General features: G+C 42.3%; 1 pseudogene; it reads left to right on the top strand.

Annotated features, from left to right (window-relative positions):
• Positions 1 to 4,591: 4,591 nt before the first annotated feature.
• LOC141584712 (tubulin alpha chain-like) lies at positions 4,592 to 6,191 on the top strand (annotated as a pseudogene).
• Positions 6,192 to 7,984: the final 1,793 nt, after the last annotated feature.

The following is a 7,984-nucleotide window of genomic DNA, read 5'->3' as shown; positions in this document are numbered from 1 at the left end:
TTACTTGAACAGGAGAGGCAGAGGTTGCAGTGAGCCGAGATCATGCCACTGCACTCCAGCTTGGGTGACAGAGTAAGACGCGGTCTCAAAAAAAAAAAAAAAAAAAAAGACATAACAAAATAAAATCCTGACTAAGTCATGGTAAAAAGAAGTCTCTGAATTTGAATGAAGTGGAGCTGTGCTGCAAAGGCAAAGAAAATGTTTCGTTTTCACTTCTTGAGAACCAGGAAGCATTACAGATTTTAATGGACAATGACCTGTCTGATATCATTACCTATGTTAAAGAGAAAGCAAAAGTAAAGATAAGGGGAGTCTGAAATCTCTTCCGTGGCAAACCACCAATATTTGCAATAGCTGTTACAATTTGTGGCTTAAAGACGTGCTTATTTTGATAAGCATGTTTTAGTGAAACATTGTCCTGACCACGCCACCCTTGCCCTCCACCACACTCCCTACACCGCAAAAAGGAAAGAGTTGCTCTCTCCATGCAAATGTCAAGGGAGTGCTCTACAGTTGCCATGGCTCTGTGCTGGAAGCTCTGCAGAGCATTCCTGAATCAGCTCACAGGACAGCTAACTGCTACAGCCTTCTTTGTGGAGGGGGACTCTCTGGAGACCGACCACCTGGGATCCACGTCTGGCTCTGCCTCTCATCAACTGGGTTTCCCTGTGGAAGTCATTTAACTCCCCTTGTTTCAATATCCTCACCTGCAAAGTGGGCAGAACAATATTGCCTAATCATAGGACTGTTAGAAGTTTAGATCGATATAAAATCACTAGAAATATACCTGGCACGTAGTGAAGTCCTCAGTCATTGTCACTTTCATTTAGTATCCAGAATGCCCGGTGCTAAGGGAATTTATCTTTCTACTGGGAGAGAGAGGAACAGTGGGGGTGACTTCCACTTTCGTGGACTTGTGGATAGGCATGGGAGAAGTTTTCACCATTAAACTCTCTCCCTTTTTTGGCCCTAACTTCTATGCCCCTCTCCCGCCAGGTTTCTCCTAGAATTCTGCACCAAGTTCACTCTGTCCTCACAGCCCTTGCATCTTCTCATTAGGCCTGGAATAGTTGCCTCTTCCCTCCTCCCAGCAAGCTCTGACTTGCTAATTCACAGTAATTGGTCAGCCCTCTGCTTGGATGTCACCATCTCTGAGAAGAGTTTCCACAATCTGAGTTTGGTGCTCTTCATATACGTGCTCAAATTCTCCCTATACTTCCATCACCATCCTTCATTCCCTGTTTACTTTTCTGTATCCACCATGAGAGTGCAAGTTCACGTGGCAGGGATTTGGTCTTGCTCTTCCACTGAGTTTCATATCTCACAGGCTGTTCAGTGGTCCTGAATGGATAAAGGAATCAACTAAGGTCAACAGGAAAAGATGCACCTTCCCAGAACATGCTATTATCATTTGCCTTTGTTCAAAACCACCAGGGTCTACTCAAAGGACACTGATGTTCTGACCATTACTATATTCAAAGCCAACATTAAAGAAGAACCAGTGTTGGAGGTATATGGAAATAATTGGTTCATCTCTAATAAAACTAACACTGAGAGAAATCCATAATGCACTACAACCGAGGAAAGTTCAAAATAAAGTAAAATAGAAGAAATGCTTTCATTGGAGCTTATTTAGTCTAAGAAGAAAAACTCAGATGGGCATTTTTGTTTCACTGTTTTTAACATGGCTATACTTAATGATGTAATCAAATTGCAGAGTTTACATTTATCTCTTAGAATATACTAAATAGATGTACTCTTACATAAATCTTTGGAGCATATAGAACATATACTTGGCTGGAAGCTGTGGCTCACGCCTGTGATCCAAGCAATTTGGGAGGTTAAGGTGGGCAGATCACGAAGTCAAGAGATCGAGAACATCCTGGTCAACATGGTGAAACCCCGTCTCTACTAAAAATACAAAAATTAGCTCGGTGTGGTGGTGCATGCCTGTAGTCCCAGCTACTCAGGAGGCTGAGGTAGGAGAATCTCTTGAACCTGGGAGTTGGAGGTTGCAGTGAGCCGAGATCCTGCCACTGCACTCCAGCCTGGTGACAGATTGAAACTCAGTCTCAAAAAACAAGCAAACAAACATATACTTGGCTTTGTAGTGGACAATCAGAATGGGGAGAAAAGCTATCAGGAGGCAAGCATAGTGAGGCAAACAACTGATTGGGACAAGTCACCCTTGCCTCCTACCCATGCTTGAAAGACATATTCAATAGAGGCAGAAGCTTGGTACAGTACAGATGAATAATTCAGCTCTTCATTTCTCTTTGTGAATGCAGACTGAATCCGGATTTAGACATAGACAACAACGATAACATAACTGGCATATTCAAGCATGAGAGATATATACAAGGCCCTGCTAAGTCCCATTCATGTGTTATTTCATTTAATCATCACAAGAATCCTATGAGGTAGAGAATGATTTAACAATATAGATGAGTAATTTGAGGCTACGTGATTAAGAAATTTGCCTGAGGTCACACAACCAGCAATCAGTAGAACCAGGCTTCAAACTCTTGGTCTTTGGATTCCAGTGTTTTTCCCGTTCACGTCCAGCCAACACTGCCACCCTCACCCAAACTCGGGCACCCTGAGAAAAACCTGAGATCTGGACTCTGAAAACTCACATTAATTATTGCTCATATCAGCTTGAGTAGTTCATCTCATCTCTCTGGATCTCTATTTCATCATCTATGATATGAAAATAATAATAATATCTGTCCTACCTGCCTTCCAAAACTTCCATGATAATCAGGTGAGATGGTTTACATGCAAGAAGTTAAGAAACAGGAACGTGTTATACAAATACTCATTAATAAAGTGTATTTAAAAGCATAGTCTGGGCTGGGCAGGGTGGCTCACACCTGTAATCCAGCACTTGGGGAGGTTGAGGAAGACAGATTGCTTGAGCCCAGGAGTTTGAGACCAGACTGGACAACATGGCAAAACCTCATCTCTACTAAAAGTACAAAAAATTCACTGGGTATAATGTAATGGCACATGCCTATAGTTCCAGCTACTCGGGAAGCTGAGGTGGGAGGAGCCCTGGCAGTGGAAATTGCAGTGAGCCATGATCACGTCACTGCACTCTAATGTGGGTGACAGAAGTAAGACCTTGCCTCAAAAAAAAGCATAGTCTGTTGGGTTTGTATGAATTTCGCTGGTCTGTGGAAGTATTTTACTTGTGACAGTTGAAAATCTGTTCCACCCAAGTCAAATACGATCAATAGGTGACAGTGATGGACTTTGCCCACACAGATTAATGGATGTGATTTGAAGGAGGAAGTGGCTGTCCCATAACCATACACTTCAGGCTTGTGGAAACAATAATTGCTACCTGTAGAAAAATAGGACATGAAGACAAGGTTCCCATTCTAAACATACTTGTGCTTGGTTTGAATCAACACTGCTTGCAGATTAAGCAAAGGTGAATCACAGGGATTTCCCAAGAGTTAGAAAATAACCTTATCTAAAGAACAGACCAGCATCTTTACATCCATATATTAATAAATATCCCAATATTTATTTATTTGAAAAACACTGATTACTTACAAGGTTTTAAAATGTTGTTTTATAGCCTATTAACTTCTTTCCCCCAATATATTTTTCTGTAAAAAAAAATGCAAATGCAAAAGATGTTATCTAATCTCTGGGGAAATGTAGTGTTAAAGAGAAGGTAACCTGAAAACGTTTCATCCATCAGATTTTTCCACCTGTCCTTAGCATCATAACCCTCTTTGCTTTCAGTTAAGCAAAGTCAAGTCACCTTGACTATAATAATTTATGTTCCCTCCTGCATTTGTTGAGTACTGAAGCATGTAGTTGAGTGCTAGAAAAGGTGTCTGTAATTTTTCTCTGCCCACCGTGCATTTCCTGTTTATGTAATAGCACTTTGATTTTCTTTTAGGATGCCATTCCCTTTTTCCTTTTTTGGTCCTTAAGGTTTAAGTTACGCTAACTCCACCCATTGGTTCCAGCAGTTGGCAGGTGACCTAAGCCCAGCCAATCAAAATGATGGTGAATTTTTTCAAGGCTGGATATATTACCCAATCAAGGCCTATGGATATCAACTTTGAAATGTCCAATGCAACTATTGAGAAAGAGGCTAAACTAGTAAGATATAACTTTTGAAATGCTAGTAGCCATCTGCACTGACATTTGAAAAGAATCTACTAGAGAATGAAGCCAACACAAAGAAAAGCAGAGCCAAAAGATAAAAAATAGTTTCCTACTGTGTTTGCATACTTAGCTCTTTCCCTGATCTTTTCCATTACATAAACTAATACATTCTTTTTTAAATTAGGCCAGTCTCTAGTGAGGTTCTGTTACTTGCAATCTCACTAATCTGAAATAATTTATCAATTGTGCAAAATTTATATTTTTTTACATATATAGTCTGTCAGGAACCCAATAGCTTCTAAGGAATAGGAAGTTGAAATAGAAATAGGAAGTTGAAAGAGAAAGAAAATATGTAGAGCTGGATTTACTCTTTTTGTTTCATTTCCTTCTCTATTCCTGATCATCCCATTGTGTTGAGTATTTTATACACAGAGCACATGCAACACGACAACTTCTGTTGATTATGGCAAGAAGTCCAACCTACACTAACCTTAACTGCTTCATTAGCCAGATTGTGCCCTCCATCACTGCTTCCTTCAGACTTGATGGAGCTCTAAATATTGATCTGGCAGAACCTCAGACCAACCTGGTATCCTATCCCCACATTCATTTCCCTCTGCCCACATAGGCCCCTAATATCTCTGCTAAGAAGCCTACTATGAATAGCTTACTACAGCAAAGATCACCAATGCTTGCCTTGAGCCAGCCAATCTGATGGTAAAATGTGAGTCTTGCCATGGTAAATACATGGCTTGCTGCCTGTTGTACTATGGTGACATGGCTCCCAAATATGTCAAAGCTGGCATTGTCACCATGAAGACCAACCACAGCATCCAGTTTGTACAGACTGGTGTCACACTGGCTTCAAGGATGGCATCAATTATCAGCCTCCCACTGTGGTACTTGGTGGAGACCTGACCAAGGTACAGAGAGCTGTGTGTATACTGAGCCAACACCATTGCCATTGCTGAGGCCTGGACTCACCTGGACCACAAGTTTGATCTCATGTATGCCAGACACGTGTTTTTTTTTTTTTTTTTTTTTTTTTTTTCCATCAGTACATGAGTGAGGGGATGGATGAAAGAGTAAAAGTAAAGGCTTTAAGATTTTTTTTTTTTTTTTTTCCGAGATGGAGTCTCGCTCTGTCTCCCAGGCTAGAATGCAGTGGCACAATCTTGGCTCACCGTAACCTCCACCTCCCAGGCTCAAGCGATTCTCCTGCCTCAGTCTCCCGAGTAGCTGGGATTACAGGCACGTGCCACTATGCCTGGCTAATTTTTGGATTTTTAATAAAGACAGGGTTTCACCATGTTGGCTAGGCTGGTCTCGAACTCCTGACCTCAAGTGATCCACTCACCTCAGCCTCCCAAATTGCTGAGATTACAGGCATGATTCACCACACCTGGCAGCTTTAGATTTTTAATAGCCGGGCGCGGTGGCTCAGGCCTGTAATCCCAGCACTTTGGGAGGCTGAAGTGGGTGGATCACCTGAGGTCAGGAGTTCGAGACCAGCCTGACCAATGTGGTGAAACCTCATCTTTAAAAAATAATAAAGTCCTTTCTCTTCCGGTCCTAGGTGCTTCAGGAACCGTGGCTTAGGTGCAAACACAGCCAAGTCCAAGAACCACACCACACACAACCAGTCCCGAAAATGGCACAGAAATGGTATCAAGAAAGCCCGATCACAAAGATACAAATCTCTTAAGGGGGTGGACTCCAAGTTCCTGAGGAACATGCGCTTTGCCAAGAAGCGCAACAAGAAGGGCCTAAAGAAGACGCAGGCCAGCAAGGCCAAGGCCATGAGTGCATGTGCCAAGGCCATCACAGCCCTCGTAAAGCCAAGGAGGTTAAGCCCAAGATCCCAAAGGCTGTCAGCCGAAAGCTCCATCGACTTGCCTACATTGCCCACCCCAAGCTTGGGAATCGTGCTCGTGCCCACATTGCCAAGGGGCTCAGGCTCTGCCGGCCAAAGGTCAGGCCAAGGCCAAGGATCAAAACAAGGCCCAGACTGCAGCTCCAGCTTCAGTTCCAGCTCAGTCTCCCAAAGGTGCCCAGGCCCCTAAAAAGGCTTCAGAGTAGATATCTCTGTCTGCCAACGTGAGGACAGAAGGACTGATGTCACACCCCGGGCTGGCATCTGCATGGGGCTGGGGTCCTCCTGTGCCATTTGTACAAATAAACCTGAGGGAGGAAATAAATAAATAAATAAATAAAAATAAAAATAAATAAATCAATAAGATTTTTAATAAGGAGAAGAATCTAGAAAAAGCATTCACATTAAGAGCCAAATTATGCTCCTTTGAGCTAACAGTTTTTCAAGTACCTATTATATGCCAGGCAATAAGTGAAACCTTTTGCATTCCTTGTGTAATTTAAAATCTCTACAACTACCCAGGCATAGTGGGGTGTGCCTGTAGTCCTAGTTACCCAGGAGGCTAAGGTGGGGGAATCACTTGAGCCCAGGAAGTCTCAAGGCTGTAGTGAGTCGTGATCACACCACTGCACTCCGAGCAAGGTTTTGTCTCAAACCCCAAGAAACTGGTTAGGCGCAGTGGCTCACGCTTGTAATTCCAGCATTTTGGGAAGCCGAGGTGGGCAGATCACAAGGTCAGGAGATGGAGAACATCTTGGCCAACATGGTGAAACCCCGCCTCTACAAAAATACAAAAAAACAAAAATGAAAAGACAATTAGCCGGCCATGGTGATGCGTGCCTGTAGTCCCAGCTACCCTGGGGGCTGAGGCAGGAGAATCACTTGAACCCAGGAGGCAGACGTTGCAGTGAGCCAAGAGCCACTGCACTGCAGCCTGGAGGACAAGAGGAAAACTCTATCTCCAAAAAAAACAAACAAACAAACAAAAAATACTTCTAAATCATAGTGTTTACTTGCTCAATTTATAGATGAAGAAAATAAGGTCAAAAGGATTCAGTGAGTTCTATAAATTCCCAGTTTGTAATGGCAGCGACAGGATTCTAACCAGATCATCTGACTCCCAAACCAGCTTTGGCCACACTTCACACTGCAGAGACTGGGTGAGCTACATTTCCCCCAAACTGTTCTCAGTAACTGTTGAATGCCTTGTATCATTCCCATCTATCCGTATTACTCTTTATTAGTTTGGTGATGGGTCTCATTCTCACCAATGATTACCTTAAGTATGTCAGTATTAAAATAACTTCTATCCTTTCACTAACCTTTCCCCTTTCTTTGTCATCTATATCTAACTAGCCCAACAACTGGGTTTTAACCTCTATAGCAGACAGCCTTTCAGAGAGAGATTCCATAGGTATATTTTTATGAAAGCCTGGCAGATATTTAATTGGGCTCACAAGTATTTCATAGTTGAAGGAAGTGGTTCATTGACAAATAGTAGCAGCAATAAATATTTGTTGAATGATTGAACTTTTAATAATTAAACAGATCCTCTCTCAGAAACACTCTTATGTTAAGCTACTTTCTAAGAGGCTATAAAAATGAGAAAGGTGTAGAAAGACATAAATTGAACTTTTTATTTATTCATTTTAATGTATGCCTTCCACAAATATTTATTAAGTGCCTTTTCCAGTCAATACCAGACACTGTACTAATTTTACTCATAGGGTTGTGCCGGTTGTCTATTGCTATGTAAAAATTAACCAAAAGTTTGGCAAGTTAAAACAACAAACATTTATTTTCTCACAGTTCCTGAGGGTCAGACATTTGAGAATGACGTAGCTGGGTGATTTCAGTTCAGGGTCTCTCCGGAGGTTGCAGTCAAGCTGCTGGGTGGAGCCGAGGCCATCTCAAGAGTTGATTGCGGTAGAAGGACCTGGTTCCAAGCTCACTCTCACAGTTGGCAGGCCTCTGTTCCTTGCT

Source organism: Saimiri boliviensis, chromosome 5 (assembly GCF_048565385.1).
Source record: "Saimiri boliviensis isolate mSaiBol1 chromosome 5, mSaiBol1.pri, whole genome shotgun sequence".
NCBI classification, from domain to species: domain Eukaryota; kingdom Metazoa; phylum Chordata; class Mammalia; order Primates; family Cebidae; genus Saimiri; species Saimiri boliviensis.
The sequence above is the reverse complement of the archived record's forward strand: the minus strand, read 5'-3'. Positions and strand labels throughout refer to the sequence as shown.